Source organism: Chiloscyllium plagiosum, unplaced genomic scaffold (assembly GCF_037043375.1).
Source record: "Chiloscyllium plagiosum isolate Xiang-an unplaced genomic scaffold, Cpla_swu_hap1 HiC_scaffold_27, whole genome shotgun sequence".
Classification (NCBI taxonomy): Eukaryota; Metazoa; Chordata; class Chondrichthyes; order Orectolobiformes; family Hemiscylliidae; genus Chiloscyllium; species Chiloscyllium plagiosum.
In genome coordinates, this window is record NW_028270165.1 from 31605911 (window position 1) to 31618659 (window position 12749).

At 43.9% G+C, this 12749-nt stretch overlaps 1 protein-coding gene and 1 long non-coding RNA gene across 7 annotated transcripts in view; one reads left to right on the forward strand and one right to left on the reverse strand.

Annotated features, from left to right (window-relative positions):
* LOC122543502 (uncharacterized) overlaps positions 1 to 10159 on the forward strand; it is a 24769-nt gene extending 14610 nt beyond the window's left edge. For both annotated transcript variants that reach the window (XM_087974268.1, XM_087974267.1), the window contains exon 2: positions 8515 to 10159. The gene's annotated coding sequence lies outside the window, so the exon portion shown is untranslated. The remainder of the gene's footprint in view (positions 1 to 8514) is intronic.
* LOC148143528 (uncharacterized) overlaps positions 2451 to 12749 on the reverse strand; it is a 25639-nt gene continuing 15340 nt past the window's right edge. For 4 of the 5 annotated variants that reach the window (XR_015751252.1, XR_015751249.1, XR_015751250.1 and 1 more), the window contains one exon: positions 2451 to 3548. This is a non-coding gene — a long non-coding RNA (uncharacterized LOC148143528). Of the gene's footprint in view, positions 3549 to 4703; positions 4813 to 12749 lie in introns of all 5 variants that reach the window. The other variant, XR_015751253.1, reaches the window with a different exon arrangement.

Here is a 12749-nt window from a genome sequence, read left to right on the forward strand (position 1 = left end):
GCGCTTTTCCAGTAACACATTTTCAGCTCTAGAGGCTTACAGGCAGGCGAGGAAGGAGCTCAAAAGTGGTCTGAGGAGAGCCAGGAGGGGGGCACGAGAAAGGCTTGGCAGAACGGATTAGGGAGAACACAAAGGCATTTTACACTTATGTGAGGAATAAGAGAATGGTCAAAGAAAGAGGGCCGATCAGGGATAGCATAGGGAACTTGTGTGTGGAGTCTGAGGAGGTAGGGGAAGCCCTAAGTGAATTTTTTGCTTCTGTCTTTACGAAAGAAACAAACTTTGTTGTGAATGAAACCTTTGAAGAGCAGGTATACATGCTGGAATGGATAGAGATAGAGGAAGCTGATGTGTTGAAAATTTTGTCAAACATTAAGATTGACAAGTCGCCAGGCCCGAACCAGATTTGTCCTCGGCTGCTTTGGGAAACGAGAAATGCAATTGCTTCGCCACTTGCGAAGATCTTTGCATCCTTGCTCTCCACTGGAGTCCTATCTGAGGACTGGAGAGAGGCAAATGTAATTCCTCTCTTCAAGAAAGGAAATAGGGAAATCCCCGGCAATTACAGACCAGTAAGTCTCACGTCTGCAAGGTATTAGAAAGGATTCTGAGGGATAGGATTTATGACCATCTGGAAGAGCATGGCTTGATTAAATGCAGTCAACACAGCTTTGTGAGGGACGGGTCATGCCTCACAAACCTTATTGTGTTCTTTGAGGATGTGACTAGAAAAGTTGATGAGGGTCGAGCTGTGTATGTGGTGTATATGGACTTCCGCAAGGCATTTGATAAGGTTCCCCATGGTAGACTCATTCAGAAGGTCAGGAGGAATGGGATACAGGGGAACTTAGTTGTCTGGATACAGAATTGGCTGGCCAACAGAAGACAGCGAGTGGTAGTAGAAGGGAAATATTCTGCCTGGAAGTCAGTGGTGAGTGGTGTTCCACAGGGCTCTGTCCTTGGGCCTCTACTGTTTGTAATTTTTATTAATAACTTGGATGAGGGGATTGAAGGATGGGTCAGCAAGTTTGCAGACGACACAAAGGTTGGAGGTGTTGTTGACAGTATAGAGGGCTGTTGTAGGCTGCAGCGGGACATTGACAGGATGCAGAGATGGGCTGAGAGGTGGCAGATGGAGTTCAACATGGATGAATGTGAGGTGATGCATTTTGGAAGGTCGAATTTGAAAGCTGAGTACAGGATTAAGGATAGGATTCTTGGCAGTGTGGAGGAACAGAGGGATCTTGGTATGCAGGTACATAGATCCCTTAAAATGGCCACCCAAGTGGACAGGGTTGTTAAGAAAGCATATGGTGTTTTGGCTTTCATTAACAGGGGGATTGAGTTTAAGAGTCGTGAGATCTTGTTGCAGCTCTATAAAACTTTGGTTAGACCGCACTTGGAATACTGCGTCCAGTTCTGGTCGCCCTATTATAGGAAAGATGTGGATGCTTTGGAGAGGGTTCAGAGGAGGTTTACCAGGATGCTGCCTGGACTGGAGGGCTTATCTTATGAAGAGAGGTTGACTGAGCTCGGACTTTTTTCATTGGAGAAAAGGAGAAGGAGAGGGGACCTAATTGAGGTGTACAAGATAATGAGAGGCATAGATAGAGTCGATAGCCAGAGACTATTTCCCAGGGCAGAAATGGCTAACACGAGGGGTCAGTTTTAAGCTGGTTGGAGGAAAGTATAGAGGGGATGTTCTGTGCTATGTTCTAACGCTATTAAGTTGGTAAGGCACAATCTCTCCTGCACAAAACCATGTTGCCTATCACGGATAAGCCCATTCGTTTCCAAATATAAATAGATTTTATCCCTCAGTAGCTTCTCCAGCAACTTTCCAACCACTGATATCAGGCTCACTGGCCTGTAGTTATCTGGAATATCCCTACTACCCTTCTTGTATTTGTTAGGGGCTCAGTGGGTATCCAAGAATAAAATCCCCATCCTCAAATAGGGTCGGTATGCCAGATGTAGGCTCAGGATTCCAAGTAGAATCTATGTTCTTTATTTTACAGCGTAGTTGCTTTAACCCTGTTTGTATATTCCTCAGTCTTAGTGGCCTTACACTGTTTCTCTTGTCCCTTTTACTTTATTCATCTACCCATTCACAGTCAGCTACGAACACCTCCCAGCTTTTGGGAGTTTCACGCTCCATCCATATATACCTCCATCCCCCAATGACATGCAGAATTCCTTCAACTGGCCAGTAATTCCTTCCATTCTGTAGTTAGCAATGAATTAATGCAGCCATGCTTCACATTACCCATGAGGCAATGAGGTAGGTCACTGACAATGTGTAAAGGAATCAAACCAAGCGATCCTGCCAATTAATTCTGATTTTGTGATTCAGGGCTAATACAATCGATTATTAAAACATAACAAATAAGATAATCATTGTCTGTAATTCAGAGGTGGAAATTAAACAAGTGACTAAGACATTTTAAAAGTCATTTTAAACTGGAAATTCATTTATTCAGTATTCAATATTTAAAATGTAAAATGTATACAGTTTCCAACTCTGAAATCCATTGTAGTTACCTGGTTCGAGTCCCTTAATGTAAATCCCAGATTAGGTTCCTTAAGCGGTCCTGACCAGACATTGCTCATTTACAACGCTATAGGCCGTGAAATGACTGCAGCTGCATTAAAAGGTTTTGTCTACTCACATGAGAACTAACAAACCTCTAATGCATGAATAATGGCCGAATCCAAAGACACAGATGTTAATTTTGTTACATGATTTATCACAGCCTAGTGTTGAACTGAAACTTCAGTTGTCATTGAGGGAGGGGAATTGATATAAAATAAAGCTACAACTGGCACACCATAATCACCAATGAAACACAGCAATCTTAAAATTAAGTGGAAACAAACGAGTCTGAGACAAAAATTAAATCTGCTAGTATCATTTTCTGAAAACAATGCTATTGGTATTTTGGATCTATCTTTATACTTCCAGTTTTACAAAATTTAACTAAATTAAATAAGGTTCATGCAATTCCTCCACTCAATGAGCAAATGTTCAAGTCTGAAGTGATTTTCCTCAATGTTAGGTTTAGGTTATAACTAAAATTGAGCAGAGACCTGCTCTCATCCTGGAACAGAATGATTCTGCACCCGAGGCCCAGATTTCATGCTACTGCTTTGCTTCCTTTGGTCAATTCTTTCATTAGTACAACACGTCAGGGTGAGGGGGGTGAAAATGATCTTTGGCATTAGCATGAAATAATGGGGAATTTGAGAGCAAGTTTATACTGATGTCAAATGGTGCAGAATCAAAGGAGAAGAATTTTTAAATAAAGATTATAATGTCGTCTTCCTCCGTATTAAACTGGTTTGAAATTAAATAAGGTTGGCTTTCACGTAAGCATAAAAGTGATTAGTTAGAAATTGACAGTAGGGCAGTCATGGCCTGTAAGAAGGGCTTTTGCCCGAAACGTCGATTTCTTGCTCCTCGGACGCTGCCTGACCTGCTGTGCTTTTCCAGCAACACTCAAATCTTGACTCTAATCTCGGGCATCTGCAGTACCCACTTCCATCATGGCCTGTAAGAAGAACAGGGGTTAATATTTCATTTTGTAATCACTGGTGGATCCTTCACCTTAAAAGAAATCATGTTAAATTCCCAAAATGCAAATCAAATTCAAAACAGTCCCAGATCTCAAGCTCCAGGGAACAGATCACAAACATTCAATCCCAAAAAGCAAATGTGCATTTAACTTTCTGCAAGCTTTCAGCGTTGATTCTCTCTCTCTCTCTCTCTCACTCACACACACACTCTCACTCACTCACTCATTTAGACACACACGAACATTTTAAGGGTCCGAGGCATTGACATTCCAAAACAGTCAAAGTTAGGGAGTTTAGCCTCATAAATCCTGGCTGTGGCGCATTGCTGCTTAACCGAGTGTGCGAGAATTGTATCACTGGCCGGCTTTCTTTTTTAATGCGACAAAAGCAGCAGCCACCCTCTATATTTCACAAACAGAGAACAAACACCAAAACAAACAGGACAAAACCATAACAGACAGACAAGACAAAGCAGCAAAACAAGACAAGCCAAGCTGAACAGGTACAACAGAGAAAATAATCTCGACCTAAACCTTACACTAATCAACAACCCGGCAACAAGACTAATGATTTCTGCGAAACATTCTCGACATTCTAAAACCCTGACAGTCTCTTTGTAATATATCGCGATACTTCTTTGTTATGTCTTTCACAGAATAATTTGAAAATCAATTTAGACAACGCCAATTTGACCAAATTTGAGTCCTCGACTCATTTGAAGTACATCCTTATGCAGACCCCTGACCTGTTAGTGGGAGTCCCTGACTCTATTTGGATCCTGATCTGCGGATCCCTAACCTGTTAGTGGGAGTCCCCGACTCGTTTTTAATCTTTTCTGATGAATTCTTACCAAGGCCGATCCTTCTCAGGCTGGACTGAGATAATAAGCAGCGAGGAGTCGAGTCAACTGCGACTTGAATGCGAGAAAAACCAAACAGAGAAAATACTCACATTTGGCCGGCCTTCCTCAACACTCAATAGTGGAGGACTCAAGGCTGTTACACTGCTGCCCACAGTCCGTCAGTCTGTGCCGAGTCCGAGTCACAGCATCAGATAAGGATCTGGACCCGTCTGGGTTGGGGGTAGGGGTGGGGGGTCTCTCTATTCCGTGATCGGTCAATAACACTCACAATCAGTCTGGTTCTTTAAAACTTTATTTCTTCACATGGCCGGGCACAAATCGTCCAGAAACACAGTGGTCGTGTACATCCGTATTCCTCGAAGGAGCTGCACGCTTGACTTAAAACATAGACGTTTTTATATTTTTTCTCAAAGCAAGGTACAGGCCAAGGTATAGTACATTCAGACAATTACCAGTCAATTTACGATATAGCTTTATTTGACCATTACTTGGTTCAGTGATTAGATTAGATTAGATTACTTACAGTGTGGAAACAGGCCCTTCGGCCCAAGTCCACACCGACCCGCCGAAGCGTAACCCACCCAGACCCATTCTCCTACATTTACCCCTTCACCTAACACTACGGGCAATTTAGCATGGCCAATTCACCTAACCCACACATTTTTGGACTGTGGGAGGAAACCCACGCAGACACAGGGAGAATGTGCAAACTCCACACAGAGAGTCGCCTGAGGCGGGAATTGAACCCGGGTCTCTGGCGCTGTGAGGCAGCAGTGCTAACCAACTTTATTTGCTAATCTCTATTGAAGCAGACTGTGGTTAGTTAATTATGCAACTATAACAGAATTAAAAGCCATTTTATGCAGCTTTTAGCAGAATTGTCAATTTGCAGCCTGGGGGAAGCCATTTTGTCATATTATTTGCATTGAGGAGCCATTTTATTGCTGCTGAAGTTATTAAGAGCTTGTGTTAAGTGGTTGTTCCTGACAACAACTAGTTACCTCAGCCTGTATTCAGGTTTCAGATCCTCACCTCTAAACCATTCTTATTGATATACCATCCTGATGCATTTTAAATGTTGTAATTGTACCAGCCTCCATCACTTCCTCTGGCAACTCGTTCCATACACGTATCACTCTCTGCATGAAAACGTTACCTTGTTAAATCTTGCCCCTCTCACCTTGAACCTGTGCCATATAGTTTTGGACTCACCTACCTTGTCGATTCATTTTATCCATGGCCCCTCATGATTTTATAAATGTCTATAAGGTCACCCCTCAGCCTCCGACAGTCCAAGGAAAATAGCCCCAGCCTATTCAGCCTCTCCTATAACTCAAACCTTTCAATTCTCACAACATCTTTGTAAATCTTCTCTGAACTCTTTCAAGTTTAACGTCTTTCCTATTAGCAAGAAGACCAGAACTGAATGCAGTATTCCCAAAGTGGTCTAACCAATGTCCTAAACAACCACAACATGACCTCCCAACTCCTATACTTAATGCACTGATCAATAAAGGCAAGCATACCAAATGCTGTCTTCACTATCCGATCTACCTGTGACTCCACTTCCAAGCAGCCATGAACCTCCACCCCAAGGTTGCTTTGTTTGGTGAACAAACTGTTCCGGACTCGGACGAGTTGGAGTTTCAGCAAGTGATTCCTAACTGTGACTTCCCATGGAACCTCGTGATGCTGTTTCCCCCTGGATTGGAAAACAGCATGTGAGAACCCGTGTCCGAATGTACCTTGTTGCCAAGGGGTGTGTTTATGGGATGTTAATGTAGTGGAACAGTTAATTAGTAATAGGTGCTGTATCTAATATTCAGATAAGTTTTCCAATAGTTAAGTTATAGAACATAGAACATTTCAGCGCAGTACAGGCCCTTCGGCCCTCGATGTTGCGCCGACCTGTCATACCAACCTGAAGCCCATCTAACCTACACTATTCCATGTACGTCCATATATTTGTCCAATGACGACTCAAATGCACTTAAACTTGGCGAATCTACTACCGTTGCAGGCAAAGCATTCCATACCCTTACTACTCTCGGAGTAAAGAAACTACCTCTGACATCTGTCCTATATCTATCACCCCTCAATTTAAAGCTATGCCCCCTCGTGTTTGCCGTCACCATACTTGGAAAAAGGCTCTCCCTGTCCACCCCATCTAACCCTCTGATTATCTTGTATGTCTCTATTAAGTCACCTCTCAACCTTCTTCTCTCCAACGAAAACAGCCTCAAGTCCCTCAGCCTTTCCTCGTAAGACCTTCGCTCCATACCAGGCAACATCCTAGTAAATCTCCTCTGCGCCCTTTCCAAAGTATTCTAAATTCCTCTTTCTTTTGTTTGTATTTTAACTATAGCGTTGAAATAAACGGTGTTTTCCTTCTTGTCGGGTGGTTGCATCACATCTGGAACACGCACTTCCCATCTACCTTCAAAATAAGACAAGTCAGGGTCTCGGCTACGCTCTTATTGAGGGGGTCTGGTCCGGTCCGTAGCACTGGAAAGCCGTCGTGTTTAACCCAAAGACGCAGACAGTAATAGAAAAGGAAGGTGTGGTTGGCTTCAGTCAGATGGTGGTAGGAGCAGCTGTAGTTCTTGCCCTCGAAGCGGAACCAGGGGTGGTGCACATTTTCCCGCATTCCCCAGGCTGTTGCCAATGCTTTGGTGGTTTGGATGTCACCACTGGATGATAGGGAAAAGCCTAATGAGGGCAACAGCTATGGGAGGAGATCTGGCAAGACGCTCAACGACACTCATATCACTGTGTACCGCGTCGATGACCAAACACACCTCTGAACTAACTACACATAATTAGAACAGTTGATAGCCTTACAAAGGATGCGCACCGCGTGGCTAACTGCAGAAGAAGAGCTCCGACAGTTTGACATGTGGGTGCGTACCAAGTCTGGAAGTTTGAGTATCAGGTACCAAAGCTGAAACTTTATTGCTGGAACAGCACAGCAGGTCAGGTACCAAACAATGGGCTGCAGCGCAAGGGATCCTACTGAGGCATGCCATCACTCAGGAAGTCGTGGAGCAATTCAAAACTTGCCAAAAGATGAACAGTTCCACTTGAAGAGTGGTTAGATCTTGCAATTGGGCTATACTGGACCGTTGTCCTTGCAACAAACCTTTCGACATATTTTGACCAGGCTGAGTACCAAATCGGTAACCTGGTAATCATACACCCCTGTGTGAAAGGAACCTGAGCCAGGACAGTAAAAGGATTGCATTTCCTGATCTTACCATATGGGGGAGCCAGTGGAAATACAAACTGACAATGGGCCATGTTCTGCAGCGTGAGCAGCGCAGTATGTGATAATGGGATCCAGTGGGTGTAGCACAGTTCCTGTTACCCACACGCTGCAGGGTTATTGGAACATATCAATGGACTTGTGAGGCAAACTGTTGACACCCTCGTAGACGCTCAGGGTGGGTTGTGAGTCTTACCCCCAGGTAGAATGCGATCTAGACAACCGCTCCCAACCTGGGTACAATGACGTGTGATACCCAGATGACCATAAGCGGATGACAGAGTTTACATTAGATTAGATTTAGATTACATTACAGTGTGGAAACAGGCCCTTCAGCCCAACAAGTCCACACCGACCAGCAACCCACCCATACCCCTACATTTACCCCTTACCTACAGGCAATTTAGCATGGCCAATTCACCTGACCTGCACATCTTTGGACTGTGGGAGGAAACTGGAGCACCCGGAGGAAACCCACGCAGACAAGGGGAGAACGTGCAAACTCCACACAGTCAGTCACCTGAGGCGGGATTTGAACCCGGGTCTCTGGCGCTGTGAGGCAGCAGTGCTAACCACTGGGCCACCATGCCACCCACGAGTTGTCTGTCTGTAATGGGTACAAGGTATTGGATCCACTATCCCAGCCAGCCAGTCATATCTGGGGACAGGGAGATATTTATCGGATATTATTACAGGGTAAAGATATCCCTGATGGGGTGGGGGGGGGGGAGAGAAGAAAAAACAAAGGTGGGGTAAGCATGAATATGGTATGGTGAATCGGATATTAAACTAACAACAAAACTCCCTTCTGTTGCAGCAAACTGATGACGTGGTAACTGCTGCAGTGCCTGTGTTTTCTCCTGCCTTGAATGACACGAGATCTACCATCACCTGCACAATCTCACCACAGGATACGGTCTCGAGGATGGAGTCGTCATAATAATAACTGTAGGCAAGATAATTTTCATTGTTCACTGGGTGAAGAGAGTACCTTGCTGAACATTACATGCACGTGTAACAACCCACGTACTCCCATCTCCAGGGAACAGGAGCTTAGTCATCTTTATCCCACATGGCTACTGTTCACTAAAAAACAACTACTGTTACTCTGTGACATAGTTAAACATCACACACGACACCAGGTTATAGTCCCACAGGTTCATCTGGAAGGACACGCTTTCATAGCACTGTTCCTTCATGAGGTAGCTAGTGGAGTAAAGTCATAGGGCACAGAATTTATGGCACCTCCACATCATGACTGTATGACGTGGAATCGCACCGTACCCCTCGATTACTGTGCAACATTAGATGGCAATAACTACACCTCACTGTTGCCCTGAAATAAGACTATCAGAAGGCAGTGTCTAAAGGAGGTCTTGTCTAACAGTAGCTCACATGAAAATTAGTGTAATATCTTGCTTTTAAATGATGATTGGCTACTATTCCATAGAATCCCTGCAGTGTGGAAACAGATCCATACTGACCCTCTGAAGAGTAACCCACCCAGACCCATTCCCCTGCCATATTATCCTACATTTACTCCTGACTAATGCACCTTGAATATTATGGGCTGTTTAGGCCAGCCAATTCACCCTAACCTGCACAACTTTGGACTGTGGGAGGAAACTGAAGCACCCAGAGGAAACCCACACAGACACTGGGAGGAGGATGTGCAAACTCCACACAGACAGTCGTCCGAGGTTGGAAACAAACCCAGGTCCCTGGCCTTATGAAGCAGTATCACTAACCACAGCCACTGTGCCAGCCAAAGCTAGCATCTTATGTCAAGATGTTAGAGAGATATGGGACATGGATTCTGGTGTGTGAGCTTACAGTGGACTGAGTGGAAGGGCCCATCCAAAACATATAGATACCCCATCTTCACTTGTATGATGGATATATTCCAGTGGCAAAACAAAATATGGTTTTGACTGTGACAGTGGAAATAACTAATGGAAAAAAAAATTACCCTTCTATTGCTGTCCTATTAACATTACAGAGGTGTGGTAGAAGCAATGTACTCTGTTTCATTCTAGATGGAGCAGGGACAGAGACAGGTGCATTAAATTCTAATGATATTGCAACTTTGCGAAATGGGATTGTTAAAGTTGGGCAACTATCAAATTAGCTGCTGTATGGACCAAGCCATTAGCACATAGAGATTTAGCAGATTGGTCTCTGACCAACATGGTTTGGAGGTTTGCTGATAGCCTATCTAGGGCCTCTCACTTAGGCGGATCTTAATGCAGAAGTCATTTGAACATAGTGCAATTTGTTAGAGGGATTTGACACATGAACTAACAACCTCGTTGCTATCCAAATTTCTGTGCTGTTGAAAACGGTTATTTAGTCTCACACATGCTAACTTAATGCTTAGAAGTGATGCATTAAAATCTAATTGTAACCCCATAGTATGACATGCTACTATTTTGACTTTAAATAGTAAACAGTGATAAATATGGTGCAAGTTTATCGCCCCATCTGTTGGGAGGTATGTTGTGGGAACCTGTATTTATGGGAAATGGCTGGATGATAACAATCAAACCCACAGGTGGGTGGTTGTGAATAGCCTGAAGGCCTAGTGTGCCTCTTCCACACCCCTGCCTTCGAACCATGTAGATTGTAGTCTAGCAGGGCTACCTGCACATGAAGGAAATTACTGTCAGTGATACAGCCATTCACACAACTGGCTCTGTCCACAGATGTGTAACTAGTATTCATACAGTATATCTTAATGATGAGAGAGAGAGAGATAGAAAATCATCCACTCATCAACCTTTATAGTGACAAAAGTTATGTTCTCCATGATACTGTTGGAAATAAACATACAGAGTTAAAGAACAGCAGCTGGTAACTGTGAACTGCTGCACTACAGTTACAACATTTCAAAGACACATGGACAGGTACGTGAATAGGAAAGGTTGAGAGGGATATGGGCTAAACACAAGCAAGCAGGACTAGTTTAGTTTGAGAAACTTGGTCAGCGTGGACGAGTTGGCTTGAAAGGTCTGTTTCCATGCTCTACGACTCTAGGCACCTCTATATAGGACGTTTGATAAACTACAGGTGTTCCTTGCACATTATAAACACGCTTCACTGTCGTTTGATAGCAGTGTACCATGATGTATTGCAGCGAGAATCTGCCATCACTTACAGCAGTGATCAATTAATTCATAAAGTGGACAATTTAGGAATTCTTACCATATGTAATTAGTGGGATGTATTTAACGGGTGGTCACCAATGTTTCAGCAGCTTTTATTGGCATCGGCGTATTTTTTTTAGATTAGATTCGATTCCCTACAGTGTGGAAACAGGCCCTTCGGCCCAACAAGTCCACACCGATCCTCTGAAGAGCAACCCACCCAGACCATTTCCCTCTGACTAATGCACCCAACACTGTGGGCAATCCACCCTAACCTGCACATCTTTGGACTGTGGGAGAAAACCGGAGCATCTGGAGGAAACTCACACAACCACAAGGAGAATGTGCAAACTCCACACAGACAGTCGCCCGAGGCTGGAATTGAAACTGGGACCCTGGTGCTGTGAGGCAGCAGTGCTAACCACTGAGCCACCCTCAGACTGTTTGCTTCTTGTTTTATTTACTGGTATAATGGCTTATAAACTTTGTCACATGTATAATTAGCTTGCAAAGGTTGGGATGTCGGGTATAGATCCCAAAACGATATCTCCAAGCCAGATCATTAGGGTTAAATTGGACATGGCAATAAGCAGACGGAGAGTGGAGAAATTTGTGAGAACAGGCTTTCATTTTGCAAGAGAGTGGCCTCAGCGTGAGAACAGGCCATTTTGCAGTGACCCAGAGACTTGGTTTTGACATGTTTGTGACTGCCAAGCATTAAGGCAATTCAGCACATAACATCAAGTCCAGTACCTTATTAATATTGGGGACTTTTCCCAGTCTATTGGACTTCACCATCAGACTGGGTGCCCTGGAAATTGAGATCGATTTTGAAGTGCCAGCCATCACCAGGATTCTTGATAAGCAGAAGGACGCGAGACTCACTTGTTTTAACATATCTAAAGTAGTTTTAAGTTAATAATTTTCTTTAAATATATCTGAAGTACTTAAGAGATATTAAGTAATCTTAGCTAATATATTTGCATTATATCGAAGCGCACATGTTCTCCCTAAAATCAGACAAGACTGAATGTCAGTGCATGCAGGGATACAATGGCTGAGTGGTCGATGGAATATTCAGTGCACATGGAGGTAGGGGCTGGCAAATGTTCATTCTAAAGAAGTCCCACCCGAAATAGTGACCATTCATTTGACTTTCTCGTCATGAGTGATCTACTGTGCAATTCCCCACGTTTGGTTTTCCATTTCAATTTGTCCAGGGCTGCCTCAGTATTCAGGCTGTGTTTCAGTTTGCATGACACTGCAGTTTGGTCTCAGCTGGAACATCGTGTCTGGTTCAGGGGGCCTGCCTTTAAGAAGGATGTGAAGGATTCAAGAGAGTCATCGAGTGATGCAGCACAGGAAGAGACCCTTTGGGTCATTGTGTCCGAGTCAGTCATCAACTACCTATCTATTCTAATCGCTTTTCCCAGCACTTGGTGCGTGGTCAGTCATCAAAATATTTTTAACTTGTTGTGATGGTTCCCGTCTCTCCGCAGATGCCTACCACTCTCTGGCTGAAACAATTTATTCTTAAATACCCTCTAATGCTACTGCCCTGTCTCTTACATCTATGCTCCCTTGTTATTGATCCTGTTACTAATGAGGAAAAGTTCTTCCTGTCATTCCTATGTCTGCCTCTCATAATTTTGTAGATCTCAATCAGGTCCTCCCTCAACCTTTTCTCCTTCAAAGAGAACACCGGAACATACTCTGCCTCTGTTCGCAGTTAAGCTTCTCCATCCTCGGAACATCCCAGTGAGTCTCCTCTGTACCCTCTCCAGAGTAGTCACAATCCTTCTACGATGCAGTGACCAGAACCGCACACAGTACTCCAGCTGTGGCTTGAGTAATGTCATATAAAGCTCCACCACAACCTCCCTGCTCTTGTATTCAATGCCTCGACAAA